The following is a 27,815-nucleotide window of genomic DNA, read 5'->3' on the forward strand; positions in this document are numbered from 1 at the left end:
CCTTGACCTCCCATTCCCTGGTCCTCCTGCTGCCAGACCCATCACACCTAGGCAGCCCCTGTACACACTCTACAGGACACCAGTGGTAACACTCTAACTAACAAGAGTTCTGCCACATGCAGCCCACCCCTGAAGACTGATGTGAGGAGAGACATGGGTGGGAGGGGCCTACAGCTCCACCGTGGCTCTCCAGCAGGCACCATGTGAGGTAAGGGGACTCGGAAACTCCCGTGCTTCAGCTGCAGCCAGTAGAGAGCAAACTTTACCAAGCAATTCTCACATCATTTCAAACCATTGCTGGGCTAATTCAAAGGGAATAATGCAAGACAGTTTCACCACTGGGAGACAGGCCTCACAGATTTTTTTTTTACTGATATAGCCTCTTTGCACATGTGTACACACACACACACACACACACACACACACACCCCAAGACTCTTAAACTTACTATAACATTTTCACCTTGAACCAAACCATCTTAAGTGGAAAATGCATGCGCTGCCCTAACCAGGCTGCACTAATTCAGTCACAGCACACTGCAGGGTATCGGCTGCTCCCCTCACAATGGCAACCGACCAGGAACCATAGCTCAACATCACTGTTCCAAACAGGAGGATTATCAGCTGACATACTGCTGGTCAGAGAAAAGACCCAGGTTTAAAATGCAAATATGGTTCCTACTCGAATACACCACTGCTTTTGTATTACCCTAAAGTCAAGATCTCTCTCTCTCTCTCTCTCTCTCTCTCTCTCTCTCTCTCTCTCTCTCTACCCTCTCTCTCTCCCTTCCCTCTCCCTCTCCCTCTCTCTCTCTCTCTGAGGCAGTTTCTTTGGGTAGCCTTGACTGTCCTGAAACTTGCTCTGTAGACCAGGCTGGCCTCGAACTCAGAGATTCACCTGCCTCTACCTCCTGAGTGCTGGGATTAAAGACATGAGTATGTATGTGATTATATGATTCTTAGAAACTACCTATTGCAATTCTATTTAACAGGCTTGAAGCAGCATGCTCTGGTTTGGAGGAATCATGCTTTCTTTTGCATCTGTGTGGCAATTTTTAATAAAAACTGCGTGTTTCTCCAGAGCTTCAAAGACTTTCCTTTCCCACCAGCTTGCACGGTCTGTGAAAAACCAAGCTGTTCACAGCGAACGGAAGACAGATAAAGCCAATGACAAGGCTGGATTTTTGAGCAGTGGCCAGATCCAGGGATGCAACTACCACATTTTTTTGTTTCCATTTACATGGGTGTGTGTGATGTGTGTCTGTGCATGTGTGCACGTGAGTAGGTATGTGTGGAGGTGCACATACACCTGTGCGTGTGCACGTGCATATGGAAGCCCCAGGTTGAAATTGTGAATCTTCTTCAACCATTCATGCCCACCTTATTCATTGAGACAGGGCTTCTCAATCAAACCCAGAGATCACAGATATGGATCCAAACTCTAACCCTTATGCTTGCAAGGTAGGCACTTTAACCACCAAGCCACCTCCCTAGCCTGATTACTTAAAGTTCAGTTCACTGTGCATCAGACTGGCCACTTGCTCCCGGCTCTCGTTTTCTCTCTGTAGACTGGACAGAGGGAAACCAGCTTCAAAAGACTGTCTACAAAGATGAACAAGGCCACATGATTCCCAACATAGCACTGGCAGGAGGAGATAAACCCAAGGCCTGGCAGCTATTGCTGGGACACCAATAGGAAATCTCTGAGGGCTTTGTGAAGCAAATTCTGTTTTCAGTTCACCTAGACAGCGGGTAGCCACCGTATTCACTGTCTCCTGCCACACCGCAGAAAGTGCACCACGCTGACCCTGGCGGCAGTCCAGCTGGCATGGGGATGCTGAAACACAGGGCTGTGTTTGCTGGTGTGCCATAAACACATCTCAGCAGTTTGTGGGTGGAGCCATAAATTATTCAGAATGGCATTCAGCAAGGGAGAGAACCAGCATTGTAACTGCTGCCTCATGCTGAGGGAGAGGCGTGGAATTTTCTTTTCCTTCCCATGCATGCCATTTCTGGATCCTGAGGCCCTCTCCAGCCTGCTTCTGGAACACACAGCAAAGTGGCTGGGTTCCCTGACCCGTCCAGGTTGGTCTTTCTTGGTGGCTATGATCCCTGTCACTGGGAACATGGTGACACAGGTTGGCTGCCAGGAAGAAGGAGGTAAGTGGTGGATCCAGCTCCTGCCTACAGCCTCACAAAAAGGCCACTTAGCTTTTGAGCACGACCCACATAACTTGATGTCAGCCCCAAGGGGCACGAGCCCCATGCAGAGAGATGTTTGAAGTAGGACATAGCCCATGCTCTCTGGGTGACTTAGAGCGAGCTGATTTTGTAGCTCTGCATGGGGCTTTTCCTGCTGTCTGTGGATTACCAAGAATGCCGCATGGCCCCATGGGAACAACAACCATGTATCTCTCTCCTCCGTGACACCCTCCTGCTGTGGGGTAAACAGGGTAAAGGCATCTAGCGGGTAGCTAAAGGGAGCAGGGACCTTATGTCATAACCAAGAGGCCTGGGGCATTGGTGGGGAGAGAGCCGAAAGAAGTATCACCTGTCATTAGGGTCTAGTGAGAGTGGAAGAGCTAAGTTCTGAGCACAAGTTCATACCACAGGTCACTGTGTGGAGGTCCTGCCTTTACCACCCAGCCCCCTGGACACAGCTTCCTTCCCCTCACTCTCCAGAACCCACTCTGGAGCCTCTTCTGTCCAACTTCACAGACTTCCCTCTTTGCACGGGTCCCAGGTCCTGCTCAGACATGGCTGCCTGTGCCACCCACTCTCTGACATCTACTGAAGCAAGAATGCCAAGGAAATGGCTGTCACATTCTTTCTGTCCTCCAAACTCAGAGTGCAGTGTGCTCGACACTCTGGAGATTAATGAAGAGGAGAATGGGTACCACACTACATGGGCTGCAAAGGGCATCTTCGCTGAGTGCAGCAGAAAGAGCAGGGTGCCTGTGTCACTGCTTGGGGACAGGTCTGGGTCATCCATGTCCACCACGGAGAACTGACAGGACAAACAGAGGTTCAGTGCACATGAGAGATGCTTTGGGTATTGGGCAGAAGTGGTAAATGCATAGCTTGTGTGGAGGCAATGATGAATCCAGCCCCGTTTTCACCTCTCAACTTCCTTTCTCCAGCTGGGGAAAGCCCCTGGGGGACCACTCCTGGGCTTCCTCACCTCCCTCTACCTTCCTTCCATCTCAAGCACTAAGTCAGAAGCAGATAATACAACCTTTGTAGTCTCCAAATAGGAGGAGAGCCACACAGCCTCACACAAGCAGAGCCAACCTTGGCTGCAAGTGACATACTGGGTGGCTTATTCTTCATCCATGTAACACACTTCATGACCATCAATATGGGTGTCACTGAACACCCCAAAGGCAGAACGAATCCCCAGCTCCACTCATCGGAATGGAAGAGCTGCTCCTTGCATTTCCAGAACAGCCGCACTACCTGGGGTGGAGATGGCCACTGGAACTTGGGGCAGATACTGTCATCGGTTTTGTGGCACAGCTAAAGATCAATTTGTATTTTAAAGGCTGAGTTTAAGAGTCTGGAATCACTTCTCTGCAGGGTAAATCATGTAAGTTCAAAACCATAACTAGAATGTCCCATATCACCACAAACTGCCTCTCTCTGGAGACTCTGGGAATCTTCATTTGGTGAAGGACAGTGCAAAGTGAGGCCTGCAGCCCAGTGTGTACCTAAAATTCCAGCACCTGGGAAACTGAGACAGTGGATTGCTATAAGTTCAAGGCGAGCCTAGCTTACATAGCAAGTTGTAGGCCAGTCTGTGCTTTATAGGGTAAAACCCTGTCAAGGACAGGAGAGGAAGGGGAAGGGGAAAAGGGAGAGGGAAAGGACAGAGGTTTCCTTAGGGATAGGGGAAAGCAACAGGATGCAGTCTGGGACAGGGACCAGCTGAAACACGGGAGGAACCCTCACACAGAGAAGAGAGGTGGGAAAAATATTCTGTACCTGTGCACTTGTGTGCAGAAGCCATGTGTGCAATTAGTTCAGGCCTCAGTCTTTGAAACCCTGGCTTCAAATTTTTGTTCATATGTTTAAATGAACTTGACCAGAGGGTCACAGGGGTTCACAGGACAGGCTGGACACAGAAAACACATGTTTATTCTCATAATCCTACCCTAGCATTTAAAAATAACTGGAAAGTCCAAAGAAGCAATCAAAAAGGGGGTGGTTCAGACTGGCCTTGACCTCTGGAGAAGCCAGAGGCTCTACAAGGCTCAAGGGACAGGTCTGGCTCTTCCAGCCCAAACAAAGGGGTAAAGCTAAGACCTCTAACGCAGGCCAGACCCCTGTTTAAACACAGCTCCTCAGCAACAGCAAGACTGAGGGAGCGAGGACGATGGTGAAATTGATGTCACTGGAACCAAATGGCCTACGAGACAGGTGTGGATGCAACTCCTCCTCTACCTGACCCATGGTCCCTGCCATGGACCTACTTTTATGCTCCCAGCTCAACGTGGGAGCCGGCTCCTCCTGTTCTGTGTGTGTGCAGTGTGCGTAGTGCCAGACTTCCTTCCCAGATGGACCCACTTGGACACCTGGGTGAGTGGCTGCCTCCCAGTCTCATAAACACAAACACATCAAGCTAGAAGGCACTAAAGGTACAGCTCATCACAGCTCAGACAGACCCACGGTCCTTCATGGACACACGGCCCAGCACATGGGACTCACAGAGCTCCGCGCCCCACCTTCGGGCCCTCTGCTGGCTTTGACTTTGGGTATGCTCTGGGGCAAAAGGTTACAGGACAGCTGGGGTTGATGGCAGCAGAGAGCTTGGTCCCTGGATACCCATGTCCTCCTCATTGTACTGCTGTCCCAGAAAAGCATGCAGGCTGGAGCTGCTTCTCCCTGGATGCTAATTATATCCCTCCCATTCCTCGTGCACCCACCCACGCCCTGCTGGGAGAGAAGAGAAAGAAGAAAATGAGAAAGGGGAGTTGGGGTACAGAAACCGATCCCAAGACGACGGCACTGCTCAGAAGTACCAGAATGACAAAGGCACAGACTTCAGTGTCCTCATTTGACAGTGAGCACGGGGCTGGGACAGAGCAAGGAGCAGCAGACCCAGGAGACCAGAAGGGCGAAAGCCTGAAGAGGTGCAGGCAGGGCACTCATGTCTCCCCAGGCCGGGAGCTGAGGGATTGCAGGGATCCGTCTCTTGTCTCCTGTCCATGATTCAACATACTTCACGAGTATTAGCTCCAAAAGTACTGCCAAGGGAGCGCTTCGCTTGTTTGGCCATAAATATAAGAATGTCCAACTTAACATACACACATCATTTACCATGCTTTAAAGAGTGTGCTCTGTCTGCTTCACAAATGATAATTTATTTGTTCTTGGACACCAGCTTCATCATGCAATCTGTTCTGTTATTAACCCCATTGACCCAAGGGGAATCTAAGTCACAGAGGGATGTTGTTGTGGTCTACAGGGCCATTTCCAAGGTCACGCGGTGGTTAGTCCTCACTGTCAACTTGACTGGATTTAAACTCATCATGGAAATGCCCTCAGAGCATCTGTGAGGCTACTCCCAGAGACTTGACTGAGATGGGGGACCATCCCCAGGATGTGAATGGCACCACCCCACAGTCCAGAGTACCAGAATGCACGAAGAAGGAGAAAGTGAGGACCAACTTCCATCTCACTCCCCTTCCTGACTGGAGACAACGGGACCAGCAGCCTCATGCTCCTGCTTCTGCGCCTTCCCCTCCACAGCGGACTGTCTACTTTGAACTGTGAGCCAAAATAAACCGTTTCAACTACAGCTGCTCCTGTTAGGTATCTGTCACGGCAACAAGAAAATTGACGGATAATACAGTGTTAGAACCAGAATAAACCCAACAGCCTAGCTCTGGGGAATGCACCCTTCACTCTACAGATAGGTCCATTTTATCCAGAGAGTTCCCTGTACCAGAGGCCTTCACCATAACTCCACAACATCAACACCAGACAGCTTCACGACTAGATGTAGAAAACCAACCCTCTGAAGCCATTACCTGCTGAGATCAGGCCCCATGTCTTAGAAATAACCCACAGCACAAGACAAACATGCTCAATAAACAGTTTAGAGAATAAAGTGGCATGTCCTCTAAGGTGACGGAGGCTTCCTCTTCCCTCTGAGTCTGGCTGGAGCGAGGCTCACAGCCCAGTCCAGACACAATCCCCACACAATTCCAAAGGGAGACTTACACAGAAGTCTCTAAGTACATGCATACACGGCCGTGACTGTTGGTTCCCAGACAGAATCTCAGGTGTCCCAGATTGACCTTGAACTTCACCATTGAACTTTTAACCCCTCGCCTCCACATCCTAAGTGCTGAAATTACATGCCTGGTGTATATGGTGCTGGGAGTTAACACCAGGGATTCATGCACACTTGGCAAGCGCTCCGCCAACGGAGCTACATCCCAAGTCTGCTGAAGTATCTTTAAACCGCAATTTAAGCTTCCAGCACAAAAGCGCCTCTAATTGCCCCATCTTGTGGCAAAGCTATTCTTTCCTAAGCTTCAAATTATGAGCTTTTACGAAGACAAAAGCAGAGATGGGATAAAGTCTCTAGTGAGGACGGACCCCGGGTGGGGCTTTTATTTGGGACCCAGTCTTGAGAACCAACTCAGGTCAGTGGACAGCCAGCCAGCTGGAGCCTAAGCTCAGCACAATTCAGAGTCTGCTGTTTTGAGGAACCAAAGAAGTAAAAGTGACGGCTACCCACCCGCTCTACATGCATGTGACTGCTACCCACACGCTCTACATGCATGCGACCCCTACCCACCCTCTACATGCACGCGACTGCTACCCACCAGCACGTGACCGCTACCCACCCACTCTACATGCACGCGACCGCTACCCACCAGCTCTATTTGCATGCAACTGCTACCTACCTGCTCTACATGCACGCAACCACTACCCATCCATTCTACATGCACGTGACCGCTACCCATCCGCCCTACATGCATGTGACCACTACCCACCTGCTCTACATGCCTGTGACCACTACCCACCCGCTCTACATGCATGCTACTGTTTAAAAGAACAGGGTTGGAGAGATGGCTCAGTGGTTAAGAGCACTGGCTGCTCTTCCAGAGGTCCTGATGGTTGTGAGCAACACATGGTGGCTCACAACCATCTGTAATGAGATCTGGTGCCCTCTTCTGGCCTCCAAGTATACATGCAAGCAGAATTCTGTATATGTAATAAATAAATCTTAAAAAAAAAAAAAGAACAGAGCTGGAGAGATAGTTCATCAGTTAAGAGCTCTGACTGGTCTTCCAGAGGACCCAGGTTCAATTCCCAGAAGCTACACGGCGGCTCACAATTACCTTTATCTACAGTTCCATCGGATCCAGCAACCTCGTCTAGCCTCCATGGGCAGCAGACACAAATTTGATTCACAAAAGTGCATGAAGACAAATATTCATAGCCACAAAATAATAAATAAAATAAATTTTAAAAAAAGAACATAGAATTGGAGCTGGAGAGATGGCTCAGTGGCTAAGAGCACTGGCTGCTCTCCCAGAGGACCTGGGTTTGATTCCCAGCACCCACAAGGCAGCTCACTCCAGTCTGTAATTGCTGTTCCAGGAGTTGACTCCTCCACACAGAAATACATGCAAGCAAAACACACCAATGCACATAAAATTAAAAAGGAAAATAAATAATTTTTTAAAAAGCAAAGCAAAAGAATTCTATTAAAAACAACAACAACAAAAACCAAACAAACAAAAGCAGGATTACAGACTCAGGGCAGCATTTTGTTCGCAGTGAAGGTGTTCAGCTTTCACAGCCTTTCGGGACCTTCAACTCCGCTTTGCTTGAGGTGGCTGGTGTGGGGGACACTGGTCTCAATTCAGTTGATGGTGTACTAGGGGGACCGTTAGTGACTGAGAGCTCATCACCACATCCCTGAGGAAAAGCTACAGATGAGGGCCAGGCACAGGGCTCAGGCACTGTCCCACAGCACCCTCCGAAGGGCAGGGCCAGAGTCTATGCCCAGGCCAGTTCCTTTCCCAGTGACACTGTCCTCCAACTCTGGTGTTAACAAAACCTTTAACAAGCTACTCAAGCCTTGGAGAGGAGGCTGGGTCGGCACGAGGGAAGGGAGGACGCAGATTCGGCCATGCAGCGCTGAGACCTGTGTTCCGTTACAGTGAGTGAGGGCAGCAGGGCCCTCCAGAGCATGTCCCAGGACACCCGAGACAGCTGCCTTCCAGGTAAGACCAGGAAACAACCACCTGAAGGTGAGTGACGGAAAGCAGGGCCTTGTACCCAGAATGGGCCTTCTGCCAGTCTCTGCACCCAGGCTGGACTTTGTTGGAGGTGGCGGGAGCGGATTCATACTGCTGGGTTTCCCCCCTGGAGACACAGGACACTATGAGCCAGCCATGGCAGATGCAGGATAGAAAAATCTGGGGTGATACACGAAGGGGGGAAAAGCTGGGAGGGGGAAGGCTCTGGGACTAGATCTGCTTTTACTGAAGAAAAAGGGCAGTCTCCAGGTACTACTGATGGGGGCTCACTGAGACAAGGTGTGTTTTCTGAACGGTGTCTTATCAAAGACAATAAACCATGCTTATTTAAGGGCCAGGTGAAGCGTTTCCCAAGACACTTCAATTAAGACTGTCAAAAGGCTGTAATCAATCAAGGCTGTGGTTACTTGTGGGTGAGCTGTTGCTAGCATTCCAGTCTCTTAGATGCAGAAGACACCTTATAAATCTAACAATTGTGTTGACTGAGAAAAACTCTAACTTTAAAGCTTGTTACAAATTACACTCTCTGGGCAAGGGTAGAAAGAAACAAGGTGGTTTCTTAGCAACCTTCTGAGCTCTAGCTTGAGAGCCACAGATCCCACATGGGTGTGCAGAGGAATCCGATTCTCCAGGGCCCACACCTGTCAAGTCAGAGGGCTTCATTCTGAGAGCGCTTTCCTTTCTTTTCAACAAACCCAACTTTGCTTCATATTCGGCTCACTCTGAAATGGGTTTCGTTGCCAAAGCCATGAATCCCGATTTTGCCCAAGTGGAGCTCTCTGAAGAGAACTCCTGGCTGTTGCTGCTGTGGCGTGGCGCCATGCTTTTCCCAGCGGTATGACCACCATCCCCCCCCTCATCCCCTTAGTCCTAGAGAGTCCTCCTTCTATATGCACAAACGCAGAGGACATGGGACATGCCTCTCCAAGGAAAGCCCTGCAAATGGAAGTAGACATTGGGGATGCTGCCGCACTTCCATCCCCTCCTAGGGGACAATGGCGGTGCTGTGGAGGGCGTTCAGATCCTACGGACACATCCCCACAGCTGCTCGCTCTCCAGACACACACTCCAGGGGTGAGTGGGAGGGGACTTGGCACTCCACGGTGAAACAGGTGACCCCTATGTAGAGCTGGCACATGCCCCTGCTCGTGAGTTAATCCACCAAGTCTATGCGTGTGCGACAGGAGTCTAAAGTCCCGTCTGGTGCTGGGACTGAAGCTTGAGCCCTGCTCAGGTGATGGGGACCAGGGTGCCGGGCCATGGTATTGCCTCGCTGACTAGAGGAGGGCAATGGGGGAGAGTTTCTCCCTAAATATCTGAGCATGTTTAAATGTATTTTTATGTGTACCAGTGTTAAGCACATCATGTACATGCAGTGACCTCAGAGGCCAGAGGAGGGCACCAGATCCCAGGAACTGGAATTGCAGAGGGTTAGAAGCACCCACACAGCAGCTTCTGTCACTCCAGTTCCAGTGGAATCCAGTGCCCTCTTCTGGCTTCCATGGGCACTGCACACATGTAGTACACATACATACATGCAGACAAAACATGTTTTTTAAAAAGATTATATATAAACAAAAGTTTTTTAAAAAGATTATAAAGTAATAAAAGCAAAACAGTCCAAACTTACTTAAAATTTTAAAAGAAGCATTTGTAAACATGTAAGGCTGAGGGTGAGCCACAAATGCTTCAGCCTAGAAGGATCCATAGGGATCTCCAACTTCTTTTTACATTTGAATTATGATTTCTGGACATCATTGACACAACTAATTATATGGTTGATAAAAGTAGCAATAGAGTGTGTGTGTGTGTGGGGGGGGTGTTGCTGGGACCAGAACCCTAAGCCACAGTTATAACAGTTAATACTGTCAACGTCACAGGAAGAGACAGACTTCTAGGCATGTCTGTGAGTCTTCTTCTAGATCTGATTAAAATGGGAAGACCCTGTAAAGTGGCTGGAATGTGGGCAGTACCGTTCCACAGGCAGGAATGTGGGCAGTACCGTTCCACAGGCAGGAATGTGGGCCTGGTCTCAAGCTGTATAACGAAAGGCCGAGTATCAATATGCACTGCTCTCTATTTTCTGACCATGGGTGTAATATAACCAGCCACCTCACAAGTTCCTGCTGCCATGCCTTCCTGGCCATGATGAGCCGTACCCCTAAACTGTGAGCCAGGAGAGGTGCTTTTGTGAGGACTTTGTCACAGTGCCAGGAAAGCGACCAATACACAAGCCAACACAAGCTAAGGATGGAATCTAAGTGCTCAGGCAGTCCTAATTCCTCCTATTCTGCCTGTGCCTCCAAGCCAAGGGCTGCTTTCACCTGCAAAAGCTGCGCAGGATACTGTGATCTCCATCCTCTCTAGAGTGGGCACTCTGTGTGTTGCAATCCACCTGCTTCTGGGTCCATGTTTATTCCCTAACAGGAGTCACAAAGCCTCACGGGGAGCAGATGTAGTGTTTAGCCCTGGACAGCTTTTGGAGCCCACCGTCCTTGGTGCTTGCCACCTTTCCCCTTCACGGACTTCCAAAGGCTTCCATACCTTCTTCAGTTTCCCCCTCCTGTACAAAGTTTCCAAAAAGGAATAAGAAAGCAGACATGGAAAGCAGAATCACCCAAATGTGTGTGTGTGGGCTGAAAGCAACAAACCACAAAAGATGCAGATTTAATGAGGCTGTAAAAAAAAATAAAAAAATAAAAATAAAAGGATCCCAAAAATGTTACTATGGCAGTCAAATGGTTGTTTATGCTTTCCACGGGATAGAAATATCCTCTCGAAAACCAAGGGTACTGTTTGTCAAACTCAGGGAAGAAAGTGCAGTTGTTAGCAGATGCTGGTGAAGTTCAGGAGAGAGCAAGAGGAGGCTGTGCAGGGGTGAGCACGGGAGGGGAGGGACAGACACGCCTCACGCAACCCTCCTCCAGACAGTCTTGAGTTGGCCCCAGACCCAGAGGCCAGCTGGAATGTCTACATGGATGCTTCAGAGGTACCACAGAAAATCCCTAATTCTATCACCCTGGACCCTAGTGCAAACGCCTAGAAGATCAGGCTGGACTGGGTTTTCTAAAACTCTAGCTCAGCTCAGTTTTCCCTCCCTGTGCACCTTTTGCATTGTTGCTATTTATTTTCATTTGGTTTTTGAGACAAGACTTTTTTCTGTGGCCTGGGCTGGCCTATAACTCACTCCATAGACCCAGGGTGGCCTCAAATTTAGGGCAACCCTCTGACCTCAGGCTCCTAAGTGCCGTCATACCTGGCTCTTCTTGAAGACAGAAAGAAGTCACAGGGAAGTGGCAGGCCACAAATATAGTAGCTGTGCTCCTCCAGAGTCCTTCTGAGGGCCAACAACTCTCATATTCCATGCTGTTTTCTTTCTTATGTTTGTTTGTGCATGTATGAGCACGCATGCATATGTGTACATATGTGGGCATGAGCGTGCCTTGGAGTGCATGTGTAGATCAGAGGACAACTTGAGGGAGTCAGGTCTCTCCTTCCACCGTGTGCATCCCTGGGGGCAAACTCATATCGTCAGCCTTTGTGCTGAGCACCTTCGCCTGCTGGGCTGTCTCACCAGCCCCCACAAACCATGACTTTCTTCTTCCTCCATTCTTTCCCAATACTAGAGTTGCTGTGAGCACAGCTCCTGGTACCGGGGACCCAGCTGACCATGGCGTCTGTCTTGGCCCGCCTGCCTCGCAGAAGCACTGTGGGATGGTGTGAGGACCACCTGGCCAGGAAATGCAGGCCGTTCCTACAAGTGTTACTATTTCCATTTCTCCCGAGTCAGCCAGGAGCAGAGTGTGGCCTGAGTACCATGGGTGACCGCACTTAGCATGCCACTACGGAGGCGTATTTCCGAGACAAGTCTAGAGGGGAGATTTGGCTAAAGCGAGGACCCAGGCTGGATATTCTTCAAGCCCACACTTGTCTAACAGCACCAGGAGCAGCCCGACCTTCCAGGCTAGCCCACTTTTCCTGCTAGATCCTATTGTCTTCTCAGGCTGCAGGATCCTTGCATGCTGAGGTGAAAAATGGATAAAGAATAGTCATCCAGCAGCCTCGTCTACTCCCAAGCAGGCTGAGGGCCTGGCCTCCTGGCTTCCCAGTCCTCCAGAGATGCCCTCAGCTGCCATGCCCATCACCACTGCTCAGCGTTCTCCTTCTGACTCCAGGGGTTGCAGAGCCCGGCATGGCCCCGAGCCTGGGGCTGTGAGAAGAGCTGAGCTGTTTCTCAGATGCAGGTGGGATGGTTTGAGACCCTATGCAAATGCCAGGCAAAGGACGTAGTTTCCTCCTTTACAGAATAAAAGCTGAAAAATGTGCCCTCCTGGCTCTTGGAACAACTATCCCAGTCAGTCAGTGGGTGCTCAACTCACTGCTGCTGCCCCCACTGTGGGAGGGAAAAAAAATGACCCTCACCCTCCAGGTACAGGAGAAGGGCTGGATGGTTCTGTAAAGGATTGTTAGTATAGTGAAGGCACAGACTACATTCTCAAGAAAGGCAGGCACAAACATGGCTAGGAAGCAGGAAAAGGCCAACTGAGGCACAAGTTCTTATCTGTGGACAGGGCCTGGCAGCCCTCCTACGATGGGAAAGTCCTCCAACTCCAGAGGTCTCAGACCCCAAGTACAAGCACCTGCAGGCTCTCCTGGCTTCAAGTCCACACAGGGACCCGCGCCTGACTCCAGTTTCACAAAGTCTCCAAACCCTTCCCCCCACTCTAGGTATATATAGCCCCTGGAGGGCACCCCCTCCGACTCCAGGTACACGCAGCCCCCAGAAGCAGAGGTGTAAGATTCCCAGCTCCCTTGAAGCTAGCTCCCGATCCCAATACTGGGTTGCTGAGTTTGAAGACTAGAGATGCAGAGACGAAAAGGCACCTGGGGCAAAGATCTGATCGCAGGGCCAGGCACACGCGAATGCCTCAGAGGAGAAGAGGCGACCAAGAAAATGCCAGCCCACAAGACGGCCTGGAATGCAGAGCTAGAGGCATTGCCAAGAGAGCACTGCCTGGAGTGGAGCCCTTCGGTCGGGGGTTGGTGGAGCACCAGGCTGACCACAGAGGCTCAGGCTGCCAGGCGGAGCCTCAAGATCACCTTGTAGGAGGAGCGCCCACCCGGGTCTGCAGCCACGCACTCCTAACTTCCAAACAGACAGGGCACAGACACCACAAAGCCTTTATTTCCCCATCTGCAGAATAGGAGTTTTCAACACAAAGAGCAATCTGGAGAATAAAACAAAACACCGTACAGGAAGCAGGGTGCAGCACGAGGTTCACACTGGTTAGGGACTAGCCACTAGCTATCAAATGCTGCCTCAGCACAGACACAGCGACTCTGTCTAAGGCTCCCGCTATAAAAAAAAAAAAAAAAAAAAAAAAAAACAAAAAAAACAACTAGGTATCCACTTCAGGCCAGCTCTGCATCTGAGAAGCGAGAAGTTTTTACAAGCCAATAACAAAAGCCGTACCATCGGCTCTTCCAGCTACGGGGGTTGACAGACACCGAGCACACATTCCGAAGTCCACAGAGGCAGAAGGTATTTGGGTGATATTCTCTGTGGGCCTCCAGTCTCTGACTGTGTTTCACCTCCTGCACTCCATACTAAGGTGACCACACCCAGCAGTAAGGAGCAGCGGTGGTCAGGAGGCACCTCCAGAAAAGCCCCTGCTGCCAAGCACCCACTGAGCACGAGGAAAACCTTTCACAGCTCCCCTCCCTGCACCAAGCTATCAGCACTTGGGCCACGCAGCAGGTTGGAATTTGGGAAGAGAGGTGAGCACGGTGTAGGGCCTGGAGCCAGGGCTCTTCTTGTGTACATGAAGCTGCCCAACGCCTCTCCAGCTATGGGAACCGCTCCCCTGCACCTTGTCTCCCACAGACCACCCTACAAGGGCAGAATGTTCTTTTCCTGAGCATCCTCACAGCCTAGCACATCACTTCCTGTGCTGCCAACACTGGGCATGGCGACACCACCTTCTAGATGTGGGCACAGCCTGTGGTGTCCAGCCTTGGGCTATGCAGTGTGTCAACACCGGTGCAAACAGGGACAATATCCTCCTCATCTCCCCGCCCTTTCCATTCCTTTGTTATTTAGCCCAGGCTGTCCTCCAACTCCCCATCCCCGTGTTCTAGAATGACAGATGTACATCACCACGCCAGATGACATCGGCCCCCTTTACATGAGTCAGCACAACAGGAAGAGCAGCTGCCCGACGTCCTACACAGACAAGATGGCATCTCCTGCCTGCCAGGCTGCAGGAGCAACACCACTGGGAAGGACCTTTTCCCACCCCATACAGCCACTCTACAGACCAGAAGCTCCTTGTCAAACCCGGAGGCCTATGGAAATGGCCCACATTCATTCATGATGCCCGTTCAACTCTAGTGCCATCCTGAGCTGACCCTGGCAGGCCCAAGTGAGTGGAAGGATCCCATTCCCAGCCCTCCAGCCAACCATCGACCTCCCAGAGCCATGACTTCCTTGGTTCTTCCCCCAGTGTCTCCTACCCACGTTCTAGCAGCTGTCCACCGGCCTCATCAGCCTCTCCTGATCCTGATCCCTCAGTGTCCCCGGCACCTTTGGGAGAATTTGCTAGAATTTCAGTTCCCACCCATCTAATTATCATCATACTGGGTTTATTTTTAAAGACTGATTTATGTCATGAGATGAATGTTTTGTCTGCATGTACCCACGTGCCCCACGTGTGCCTGGTGCCTGTGGAGGTGAGAAGATAGCACCCAGTCCCCTGGAGCTGCATGGTTGTGGGTCACTATGTGAGTGTTAAGAATTAAATCTTCCACTGGAACGCAAGCACCCTTAACTGCTAAGCCATTTCTCTAGCCCCATGTTTTTTGTTTTTTTTTGGGGGGGGTGTCCTTATGTATTCCAGGTTGGCCTCAAACTCATTTTGTAGCTAAGAAACTGAATTCTGATTCTCCTGCCTCTGCCTCCCAACTGCCAGGACTACAGGTGCCCAAGCCACACCAAGTTCATGTGCTGCTGGGGATGGAGCCCCAGGCTCTGCGCAAAACAGAGAAGCACTCTCCCAACTGAGCCACACCCCCAATCCCACGATTTTGTTTAAAAAAGTCAAGGTCTCATGCTATCCAGGCTGGCTTCAAATCTGATGTATAGCCAAGGATGACTTTGGATTTCTGAGTCTCTTGCCTCCAGTTTCTAGGGCCTTGGGCCAACTGAGCCACATGCCCAGCCCCCAGAGTCAGTTTTAAAGAGAATCCTTTTCAGCAACTCCCCTGCTTCCAGTGTTCTGCAGGCACCTTCTGTCTGCTGTATCAAGAGCCCTCAGCTTCTGAGTCTTGAGGGTGGTTGCACCCTGTTAGAGCCCTTGACACCATCCACACGTCATTACATCGTTTTAACCACACCACGGGTGCTTGTTCATCAGCACACTGGGCAGTTTTGCACTCAGCGGTTAACCTCTCCCCTCCCAAAAGCTTATCCCCGCTCTGTGGTCAGCCTTCTCGTCCACTCCAGAGACGGGCTGGCTCCTCCCTCTTTGACCACTCCTCATGTGACACACAGCACCCCTAGCCCGTTATCATGTCCTCCATGATGTCAGGTGCCATCGTGAGCTTACTTAGTCCCCTGCTCCCTGTGAGAGCTTACAGCCGTCACTTTGCAGATGCAGGAAACTGAAGCTAGCTGCTTCCTCCTCCACATCATCGTCTGCAGAGCCTGTAAGCCTCGCTCAGCCACCACTTCCTCCTGAAACCTTCAGAGGAGTCCTCATCCTTCAAAGGCCGTGCCTTTCGCATTTTTGTCATACAAACTCTGCGTTCCAGCCTTAACGTAACACTTCTCTATGTACGATTCCACTCCTTGTGACCAAGTGGTAACTTTCTGTTGGCCAGCAGGAACCAATCAGCAGCATGTGGCCCCCTGTGTTTGATTGACGGTATTTCCCATGGTCAGACAAGGGACATCCAGAGCTGACCATTCCTGAGGCAGCACAGCACTGCAAGCTTGCGAACAGTAGGTAGAGATCCTGGCCTCTATTCTGTGTGGTCATGACGGTATGGAGTTGGCTTGTCACTGTTGGGAGGGTAACAGGATGAACACCTATCCAGGTGTGCAAAGGACTGAGAGATCTTTCTGGACCCAGGACTTCAGCTCTGAAAGCAGGGCAGCTAGAGCAAATTAGGATGTTCAATGTGTGGCGATGAGCCTGGTGTGAAGGTGTGTCTTGGGCATCCAGGTCTCTTTAAGTGTCAGATGTTGGAACAAGGGCACTGACCCTTGTTCACAATGTCCTCTGGCTGGAACTGCTGTGGTAGCCATGTGCCAGGCTTCTGTGCCAGCCCCCTGACTCACAGTGTCTGAGGGTCGGGCAACAGATATGGTTTCTGGGACTAGAGAGCCTTTGAAGAGCCCTAGACTTGTAGTGTCCAGCCTGACCCCTAGCTGGCTTTCCCTACCTTCATTTCCAGCTTCCCAAACTCTCTGGTTTTAAAGGCTATGTGGGCTGGCCGGAAAAACAGAGAAAGGGATGGAGGCCAGATGGTAAGGAGCCAAGACAAAGATGGGCAGAGTGTGCCAAGCCAATTCCCATGACATCAGAGACAAGCAGAGTGGGTGGACCCAGTGTACAGCAGTGTACCTGCCCGCCCCACCATGCACCCCAGAAAGCCCCCAGAGTTGAGCAGAGTTGGTTTTCAGGGTCAAGTGCTAAGTTAAGGTTACTGTGTTGGGAAAAGAAGCCCGAGTGGAGGAGAGAGGAGCGAGCGCAGATCCTTCCGACACTGAGCTGGGGTCTTGGGTTCTTACACGGAGTGGGAGGCGGCAAGGCTGAGAGCTTGGGGGATGTTTCTAGGGGCTTGGCTAGGTGGCGCAGGGTGGCGCAGGGTGGCGCATGGAGACTCCAGGACTGGCACCCATCCCGATTAAACCCAGCTCTGGCATGTGGGGCTGGTGTCCGGTGCAAGCTGTCCTCCATTCTAACAGCCTTCCATCTACCAAGCAGCCATCACGGGCCAGGCAACTCCGCTGGGCATCTCTACACGCGTCCTCCCTTAGTTCTGTAAATTGCCGTCTTCCAAATGAAGTAAGCCTAGCAGTCACTTGTTCAAGGCTCCTCGGGCAGAGGGGAAGAATGAGGTCAGTTTGGCTCCTGTGACGCCCGGCCAGCTCTCACTCCTGTTGCCTGCTGTGGGAATCTGTGCTTACAGAACAGTGCTCCACCAGAAGTGGCACGGGGCTGGGCAGTGCCCTTCCCCACTTCCCTGCCTCTGTTTGGCCCACTCACTGTGCTAAAACACCTGTCACCACAATGAAACATCAGCCCTGGGCAGCTGGCTCATCTCTTCTTAGCGCTGAGCTGTGGTGAAGCCCGGGCTAAAGGGCTGATTTATATAAATGTGTTTTCAGCCGCTCAGCCTAGCTCTGCCCTCTGCGGAACAGAGAGTAAAAGCCTCCGACTCTGCCAGCCAGCCTAGTGTACCAATACCCGGACTTGAGGTTGGGATTTTAGCCTCTGGATTCCAAAGCCCCATCTCTCTCCCTGACAACCCTGTCCTTCTGCTTGCTGAATCATGGTGCCTCTGCCTGCAGGGCTTTGACTTTGAATAAAGAGACAGATGCCTGGAAATTACCAGGCTTGCTCCTGACAGTGGAAAACTGGCCAGTCACTGCCTTGCTTTGAAGAGAGAATTTGGAGCCGTAAACAGCCAGGCCAGACACTTTTAGGTGACAGGAAAAACAGAATGTAAATGTCTACCTTCCTAATGCAGAGTCCAGGGACTCAGAATCACAACCCTGAGATCCTAGGGACATGGTGGCAGAAGGATGCCACCGCCTGTCCAGTGCCAACTTCTCTGATCAGACCCAAGTACACCTTATTAGGAATGTTTAACTTCAGGATCCCCAGTGTGGTCAACCCAAACCCATCCAATCACACTGTGTCTTCAGGCCTGCCCTTGGCTCTTCCTTCAGATGGCTCTCATTGGCCTTTCTGAGTTGCTTTTATATATTTAGAACATATATTTTTGAAATATTACAATACAGTACAAATTTCAAATGTGGCATTTTGCCCAGTGTTGGACTAATCCCCAGGTCAGGAAGGGGTTCCACCTCACTCCTGAGCCTTCCTTCCGGAAACTGGCATCAGAAACAAATTGGAGAAGCTAGAAAGATGGTTCCGCAGAGACGAACACTGACTACTCTTCCCATGACAACAAGGGCAGTGGGCACCCGGCACAGAGCTGGTGAAGAGGAGGGGCTGAAAAGTTCAAAATGGCTTTGCTAAAGTTCCATGCTAGGCACTGCTGCAAATTCTTACCCCTGCCGTGTGTGTGTGTGTGTGTGTGTGTGTGTGTGTGTGTGTTATATACGGTTATGTACTTGATTCTCAACACCCACACAGAGACTTGCAAACTGTTAACTCCTGTTCCAAAGGACACGACGCCCTCCTCTGGCCTCTGTGGGGAGCAGGCATGTTTATGCTGCACAGACAAACAGGAAAAACACACACATAAATTCAAAAAAGAAAACAAAACTCAAGGTGAAGCTGAGCCTGGTGTTGTAGGACTGTAAACCCAGCTACTCGGGAGGCTGAGGCAGGAGGATTAGAAGAAGTTCAAAGCCTCCCTGGACTACACAGTGAGTGCAAGGCCATCAGTGTTAAGAACCTGTCCCAAAATAGAATGAAAAGAGGGCTAGGGGGCTGGAGAGATGATGGCTCAGTGGTTAAGAGCATTGCCTGCTCTTCCAAAGGTCCTGAGTTCAATTCCCGGCAACCACATGGTGGCTCACAACCATCTGTAAAGAGGTCTGGTGCCCTCTTCTGGCCTGCAGACATGCACACAGACAGAATATTGTATACATAATAAATAAATATATTTTTAAAAAAAGAAAAAGAAAGAGGGCTAGGGCTATAGCTCAGTGGTTGAGTACTTACTTGCCTACCATGCATGAGATCCTGGGTTCAATTCCCAGAACCACAAAACAAACAAACAAACAAAACAAACAAACAAAAAAACATCAAGGTGAAATCAAGATTTCGCTTGGGGCCTGCAGGACCCCACTCTACACAGAGACACGGTCCCTTCTTCCAGAGATGATATCTCTAGACACACGCTTCCCACTTGGGGCCTGTAGGACCCCATTCTACACAGAGACACACAGTCCCTTCTTCACTCTCAGGTGCTAGAGTTTTAAAAGCAAGAGCTAGAAGCACGTTTTACTTTTTAATAACCCTGCAGCCCAGCAGCCCGGCAGTCGTAATGGAGAAGGCCATTTATATGAAATTTTAAATTTTCTAAACGGTGAGCAGAGACCCAGATAGGAGAGCTGCGCGGTAAGCTTCCTGCCACACAGGCACTCTCGCGACCTCATTTCCAGACCCAGTGATTCTGAGCCAACAGTAAATGAGGTTTTACTAAGAACACCCTTCTCTCTTGACCCTGATTCAATTCCTTGTGAAGACGTCATCTGTGTGGTCCAGAATGAAAGGTAAAGGACAAAGTGGGGCTTGCCTTGTGGCCCTGAGGGAAGGAACATTTTCTTTACCAGCAGTGAGCAGGCCAGGGGTCGAGGCAGGTGGCTGGGTCAGGCTAAGGAAGACAGAAGCCCCCTCGCTTTTCCCAAGCACTTGGCAGCTTGGCCCTCAGCCTGATTTTCTGCCTACCAGAAACTATGAGAAAGCAGGGGCTCACAGTGGGGATAGTCAGGGCTCAGTGGGTCCACAGCCCCAGGGAAGGAAGTCAAAACGTCACCGGGACAGCCCTTCCAAGGCTGCTTATGAGAGGATCTGTCCAACAATCTTGATCTCCTTTTCAAAGTTGTGGCAAACTCCAGGGTCACTCAGGCCTCTGTGACATCCCTAACACATCAAGGGGTCTGACAAAGAGGTCTTCCAGGCTGTGAGGGCTAGTGACTGGCTCTAAAATGACCTGGAAGGTGGGCCTGGCGGCAGCGAGGTAGACCCACCCATGGTGAGTAGGACCATTCTTTAGCTGGAACCCTAGAGAGCGGAGAGAGGGGCAGAGCAGTAGAACGCGTATGTTTACTGCAGTCTGCGGCTTAACTGAATGAGCATGACCAGCTGTCTCGAGTTTTTGCCCCTGTGACTTCCCTACAGTGATGGGCTGTAACCAGGAACTGTTAGCTGAGTATCTTACCATTGGGTTTCTTTCCAAGACCATTCTTCTGCCAGCCAGTGCCTGTTGCCCAGAACCAAACTCTGGTACCCTTGCCCAGCCATGGTAGATGGCTGCAGAAGTATAACTACATCCAAATCTGTAGATCATAGATGAGAAAAGCTAGCATGGAGCTCGGCTGGGACCCTTGAAACAGATGCAACGTGCCATGGCTGAGTGTAGGGCTCTGGCGCACAGTGGGCCAGCAACCCACGGCAGGGTTGAACGAGCCTGGCACTGCTCTCTCATTCAAACGCACCCAGCTTCCTCTGGTTTCAGTACCCACACTGGCCCAGGAATAAACTGCAGAGTGAGCAGGAGGATATGAGGCCTCCTGAGGAGCCAGCCACCTGCCACCTGCCACTGTTCTGGGCAAAGAAAGCCTCAAAGGGGCTCTACCGCCTTCGGCTGTGGTTGAGTCAGGCCCGAGAATGGGAAGGACTTCTGCAGCTGGGTACTCTGAAGCAGACATTTGTCACCCAGTTCTCTATCCATTTGGGCCAGCTCTCTGGAGGAAGCCAAGGGAGCTGAGGTGAGTCCCCTGCTGAGCAAATTCCTTCACAAGAGGAAGCATCACTAAACTCAGCAGTGGTGTTTTGAAACCTTTGGTGGCCCTGGAAAGTAAGTGGGATTTCCTCCTATAAGCATCTATGCTGGAGTCTGTAGTGACAGCTCAGCTGTTAGGAGGGCTGCCTGGCACATGCAGAGCCCTTGGCTCAGTCCTAGCACAACAGTGAACCTGGCGCTTGGGAGTAAAGGAAGGAGGATCAGAGATTCAAGGTCATCCTCAGCTATATGAGGCCATCCTGTGTCACAGGAGACCCTGTCTCAAAAGTAAACAAGCAGGGCCTGGGGATAAGTGCTTCAGCACAAGCATGAAGACGAGGTGAGATCCTGAGAACTTACACAAATGGCAAGTGGCTACGGGCCCACTTGTAATTCCAGCACTCGCAAGGCAGAGACAGGGATCTCTGAAACAAGCGGCTAGCAAGACTAGCCTGTGTCAGGAGCTCTGAGTTCAACTGGGGGGCCCTACCTCAATGAACAAGGTGGAGAATGAACAAGAAAGTCTCGATGTCAACCTGGGACCTCCCGCGTACATACGCACATACACACATATCCACAATCCTACACATGTGAAACACACACAAACATACATGCAAAGAAACAAAACAAAAATGAAAAAAACCAAGCAAAGAAACACACATGGTGTACTCATGGGTACTGTTTCCATGGCAGATGAAATGCTGCCCAGACTTCTTAGGCTGGGTGCCTCCACCCACAAGAACCATAGCCTTCAGGCTGTCTGTAGTGGGAGGTAGGCTGTTCATCCTGCAGGCTTGGGGCATAGAGCCCAGAAGAGCTGGAGTTTTCAAAGGGCCCATGGAGATGTGCAAGTTCTGCAGAAGGCTTCATTAAAAACAGGGACTGTAAAGTCATTTACAGTATGTTCAGCTACAATACACAAAATTCAGCCTTAAGACACACTACAGTTTGGGTCTGGAGCGTCTCACGAAAGCTCGTGTAGAAGGCTGTATGCTCTAGGCGATGTGTTTGCCTTTAAGGTATGGGGCCTAGTGGAAATTATGTTTTTGGTGGATGTGCCCTAGAAGGGGATCCTGGGATTGATTCCCTGTCCCATAGTCTCTCTGATGCCCATGATGACCAAAGTCATGGAGCCAGCCGACAGTGAATGGGGACTGAGACATGGAGTCAGATGACCATGAATGGGGACTGAGACAAACAAGCCTCTCTTCCTTAAAGGTTATTTCATCATAATCACTAAGTCACATCAAGAACAACTTGACTCAGAGTCTTTAGAGTTCCCCTGCAACCTGGGATGGGGGAAAATGCAAACCCATTCCCAATGATTTAGGACACGATACTGCCCCAGAGCAAGAAGACCTACCATGGAAAAGTTGTCTTTACCCCGTCCTCTAAGAGAAAAGGAAAATGGGCTGGGGGGACAGGAAGTTGGTAAAATGCTTGCAGTACAAACATGGGGACTGGAGCTCAATCCCCAGAGCCTAGGTCTAAAACAAGGCCGGGATGGTGGTTCATGGCTAGAACCCTAGAGACAGGGAGGTGGAGACAGGCAGATCCCTGGGGCTCTGTGACCAGCCAGCCTAGCCCACCAGGTGAATTCCAGACCGGTGAGACCAATTGTCTTCAAAAACAAGCTATATGACTCCCGAGGAATGACACCCATGGCTGTCCTCTGGCCTTCACACATACATGCACACCTGGACACACACAAATAGCATATACATAAACAATAAATAAAAACAGTAACTAAATAAATGGAGAAACCGAGGCCCAGAGAAAAAGTAGTTCACCCAAATCATATAGCAAGGAGGTGGGGGGGGGAGAGAAGATGGAAACTGCTGAGTCAGCAGCTGACGGCCAAGCGGGGATAGATAGCCTCAGCTCAGGGGTCAGCAGCTGACAGCCAAGCCGGGATAGCCTCAGCTCAGGGGTCAGCAGCTGACAGCCAAGCCGGGATGGATAGCCTCAGCTCAGGGGTCAGCAGCTGACAGCCAAGCCGGGATAGATAGCCTCAGCTCAGGGGTCAGCAGCTGACAGCCAAGCCGGGATGGATAGCCTCAGCTCAGGGGTCAGCAGCTGACAGCCAAGCCGGGATAGAAGGAGCTGAACATAAACAATGTCCCAGAACACAGCAAGTCCCCCAAGAGGCCACGCTGTCACAGGATAGCATTAGGTGGAGCAGGGAAGAGTGATTAGACACCCTTCCCTGTATCCACCACATCTCGGTGAGCACTACTCTTTACCACCGCTAACTCAGGTCCATGCTCCTTTCAGAGCAAAAAGGTCCAGACATGGCACAACCCACCACACACCTGCACTGACCTGCTGATCCATCGCCCCGGGGCCTCAGCTTCCTCCCAGACCCTGACATCACCCAGCAAAAGCCCCAGCCTCTCAACTGTCTCTTGGCTCATCTGCAGCCAATCTTTTTCTGACAAGAGCAAATGAAAACCAACCAGGCATGTTTGAGACACTGTGTTCCCAGCAGTCTGTCAGCAGGCTTCAGAAAGAGAGAGGGCAGGCTGGAGAGGGGGCTCAGTGGTGACGAGTCCTCACTGCTCTATCCGAGAACCTGGTTCAATTCCCTGTACCCACGGGGCAGCTCACAACTGTTTCTAACTCCAGTCTCCATGGGAACAGACACCTTCTTCTGACCTCCGTGGGTACCAAGCACATAGGTGGCACACATTCATATACGCAGGCAAGACACTCACACACATAAGATAAACAAATGTGATAGGAGGGGCAGACCCAAGTCTGTGGCTGGGCCTCTCACCTGGAGCACAGGTATGATGGGGGGTATACCCAAGGCCATGGCTGGGCCTCTCACCTGGAGAACAGGTGTGATGGGGAAATACACCTTAGGCCGTGGCTGGGCCTCTCACCTGGAGCACAGGTGTGATGGGGGATACACCTAAGGCCATGGCCGGGCCTCTCAGAAGCACAGGTATGATGGGGGGGGACACACCCAAGGCCATGGCTGGCCTCTCACCTGGAGCACAGGTGTGATGTCAGGATCACCACAGTGGTGTTCTCAGACTCCACCCACCCTTCCCTGCCTGGTTAGTATCTGTAGCCCAGAACCAAGGATTTGGACTGAGGATGTGGCTCAGAGTATCTGCCGGCACTGCATAAACCAGGCAGGGTGGAGCATTAGCCATTAGTCTAGCGTCTGGGAAGCAGAGGTGGCAGGGTCAGAAGACCAAGGTTATCCTTGGCTATACAGCAAGTCTGAGGACAGCCTGGGTTACACGAGGTTGGATCTCAATAAACAAACAAATAAAATGAATAGATAGATAAACAGATTAAGATAGACAGACAGACAGACTGATAGATCGATCGATCCCACAGCTGGAAGGTGTTCATCTGCCTGCAGCACCCTGAAGGGCCCACTCTGGGGCGGTGAGGCAGCTTGCCAGCCTGTCCATATCCTTTTGCACTGACTAGCCACTGGGCCTAGACTGCGCTCCTGAGTGTTCTGGATGTGGGTGGGGTGGCCAACGGTCAACTCCTGGACACTGTGGCAGCTCAATGTGCAGGTGCCAGGTGGGCCCTGACTCGCTCTTGTCTAGTCGCTGAAGTGCGTGGGAAGGGGTCAGAAACTGCACATGGAGTGACAGTCTAGCCATTTCCCCATTTTGCCTCTCATTTTGTACCAAGGAAAACCCGAATTTTGCTTCATCATCACTCACAAGGATGGGATGGAGTCTGTAAATACAGACTGTCCCAGGATGCATTGCCACACAGGAGTACACCTTAACGGATGTTGGTGTCAGTGAGGACAGGAACACCAGACACTCCTTGACCCCGCTGTGGATGCACGGGAAGAGTTCCCAGGACCCCAGGTGCACACAGGGCCGGGCTAGTCATGCACAGATTCCACTGTCACGGTGTGTGGAGCACAATTAATGTGCTATCTCCAGAGATAAACCTCATCCATATCATTTCCAATAGCAATAAAGTGAAGAGGCTTCCCAACACAGGCACTCAAGATGTTCCTCTCTCTGACACTATTAGACTAAATGAGTCTCCACCATGAACCTTCCCTCGGTGCTCAGTGGCAGTGAGAGCAAGCTGAGAGGACCCAGCTGCCTTCCTTCTGCGCAGGGAGCCAAACACACATCCTGCTGGGCATGCGTGCATTTCACGGGCGGATGGAGTCAGAAAGGGGCAGGAGATGAAATGAACGTCTCACCGGGGAAAGCTGGCTAGAGGCTTATGGGCTGCAAAGCATCCCGACCAGATGTGCAGACAGAAACCTAACTTCCTTTGATGCCTGATTCTCCATTTTCGTGCCTCTGTGAGCTATAAGGCACTGATCCCCGGCTGGCCCTGGCTCCACCCCACACCTGGACTGTGCTGAGGGGGTGGAGGGAACTAGCATCGTTATCACGAGGGGACCTGGGTGTGGCTGAGAAGCCTCCAAAAGACCTGCGGCCTCCTCCCCTTCCTATACCTCACTGGTGGGAGCAAAAGTTCAGAAAGGCAAAGTCTGTGCCAGTTTAGAAGGCAGGCCTCCATCCAAGCCTCGGTGACAAAAGTTTCAAATGTCACTGAGTTATGGGTGGCTTCTTCCCCCACCAAAACCCAGATACAAAGTCTTCACTTTTATCTTAGTTCACAGGAATTGGGAGGGTGCCTTGGGACTGTGGCTCTGTCCTACCCTTCCATCTGCTCAGATGGCTTCATCCCGAGCTTCATGGAAACACATCCTGAGCCAGAAAATTGTCTATATTTCCGACCTCCAAAATTTTGGCTCAGTGGCCCCGTCTCCTACTGGTCTACACACCCAGGTGAAGCCCACATGGTCCCTTAGTGTTGTGGCTCTGATCAGCTCTTATCCCTCGCCCAGGCTCCTGCTGAGGCTTGAAGTTGATGCAGGGGCATGCCAAGCAAAGCCTGAAGGTCAAGGATGGAAGACAGAGCTACAGGGAAAAGTATTGGCTGGTAGGAGAGAGAGCCAAGGAAGGCAAGAGATGGCAGCAAAACCGTCATGGCCCAGCCAGCCAAGCACCTGCAACAACAGCGGATGGGCAGCTGGGTAGAGAGGGGAGGAGAGATTTTGCTCCAAACCTGGGGACAGGAGGAGACAGGAGGAGACAGGAGGATGTGAGGAAGGCAGACACACAACGGGAAGTCTGTCTGGCACCTTCCACCGTAGACCTTTAAGGACCAGAGGGTCTCATGGGACAGGAGAGGGTCTGTCCCTCCTAGAGCAGATTTCTGTCCCAAGGCAACAACCCAAACCCAGGGAGGAAGAAAAGACTGCACAGGCCCCCAGAACCGTGGATTTCTGGGCTGCCTCCACCTACCGCGCACTCTCTGCTCATCACTCTGGGTGGGCTAAGAGCCTTGCAGAAAACCAGACTCTCTGGCCAACACTCCGCTTATAGCGCCTCAACATGTTCCCCTCACAGCCCTGATCTGGGGCTCAACAAAACAAGCCTACTATGTTCAATTTTTGGAGACCCAACCCTTGGTCAGGTCATTCCACACTCAAGGGCGGAAGGTGTCCCTCACACTGACCAATAGGAAAGGCAAACCCTGCCAAGTCCCCTCAGCACCCACAGGAATGAATTTTGTTCTTAAAGATGGTAGCTGATGCAGCTGCCAGCCCAGCGGGCTGGTGTAGCTGCGCAGAGACTCGCGAAACACGTGTGATCTGGGTGGCGGGTGAACAGGCAGCAGCGAAAGGGAAAGGGGCGGGGACCAAAAGAATAACAATGAACTCTGCCCCTAACTCTACACTCGCTGTCCTGAGAATCCGAGAGAGAGAGAGAGAGAGAGAGAGAGAGAGAGAGAGAGAGAGAGAGAGAGAGAGAGAGAGAGAGAGAGAGAGAGAAAGAGAGAGAGACTGCCCATGAGGAACTGGTCAGATTAGTCACAAGAATGTCACAATCCTGTTTACACCAGCCAAATAACATGGTCCCCAATATTTTAATATCCTTTTCTAAACCAGGTGGTTCCACAGGCAGCTTCACATATCTGTGGGCCTTCTTAACAAGGGCTGCACCTGAGCCTTTCCATGCATAGCTAGAAGGCATGCCGGCACAGCTGAGGACAGAGTTTCAGGCTGTTGTTTGCCAAAACCCCAGATGTCTGTTCTGGTCCCAGGAGCCAGGAATCACAGTCTGCCGTGATCCACAGCCACTCATCAGTTAGGTGCAGTTAGGTGCAGGGGTTCATAACTGCACCAACACACACAAGTACAAGTACGTGCCAACATGAGCACACACCTACATGAGCACACCCAAGCCCGAATGAGCACAACCATATGAGCACACAAGTATGTCTACATGTGCACACACACCTGCACACTCTCACTCTGAGCCTGAATTGGCCACTGTAGATGGAATCCCTTCAGTGACCCATATTGAGACCGGTGAGGGATGCCCACCTGGCAAGCCCCCTTGTCTGTCAAGTGGCGCTCCAACCTCATTGGTTGAATCTCTCAGCCCAAGTCCCTAATGAGGCCATCGAAAGCAAATCCTCCTCAGCAGCATTCTGTAGCCAGCACGACCAGCATATCACATCACAAGAGCTAAGCACATCGAACCAGAAATCCAGAACCCTGCTATGATGGTGTCCTCTCCAATTAACCCTGACTTCTAAGTCTTGTTTCTGAATCTGAGGTGACATTTTTATAGAGAAAGACACATTTTTAAATGACATGTTAATCCAAGCAACACCAGGGACTTAAGCATATTTATCAAGTTGATTCCTAAGAACAATGGCATAAAAGCGATATGTAAGCCACCCAAAGGCATCTCTGCCATAGGATCCCTCTAGGATATTTCCCCAGACCTCCTCGAGGAACCCATGGGTATAACAT

The 27,815-nt window shown here is 51.0% G+C and overlaps 1 protein-coding gene across 1 annotated transcript in view; it reads right to left on the minus strand.

The window, feature by feature from the left end:
• Positions 1-27,815, minus strand: part of Pgbd5 (piggyBac transposable element derived 5) — a 60,701-nt gene that overhangs the window by 15,672 nt on the left and 17,214 nt on the right. The gene's annotated exons all lie outside the window — the stretch shown is intronic.

The sequence above is a fragment of the Arvicola amphibius genome, chromosome 15 (genome assembly GCF_903992535.2).
Source record: "Arvicola amphibius chromosome 15, mArvAmp1.2, whole genome shotgun sequence".
Classification (NCBI taxonomy): Eukaryota; Metazoa; Chordata; class Mammalia; order Rodentia; family Cricetidae; genus Arvicola; species Arvicola amphibius.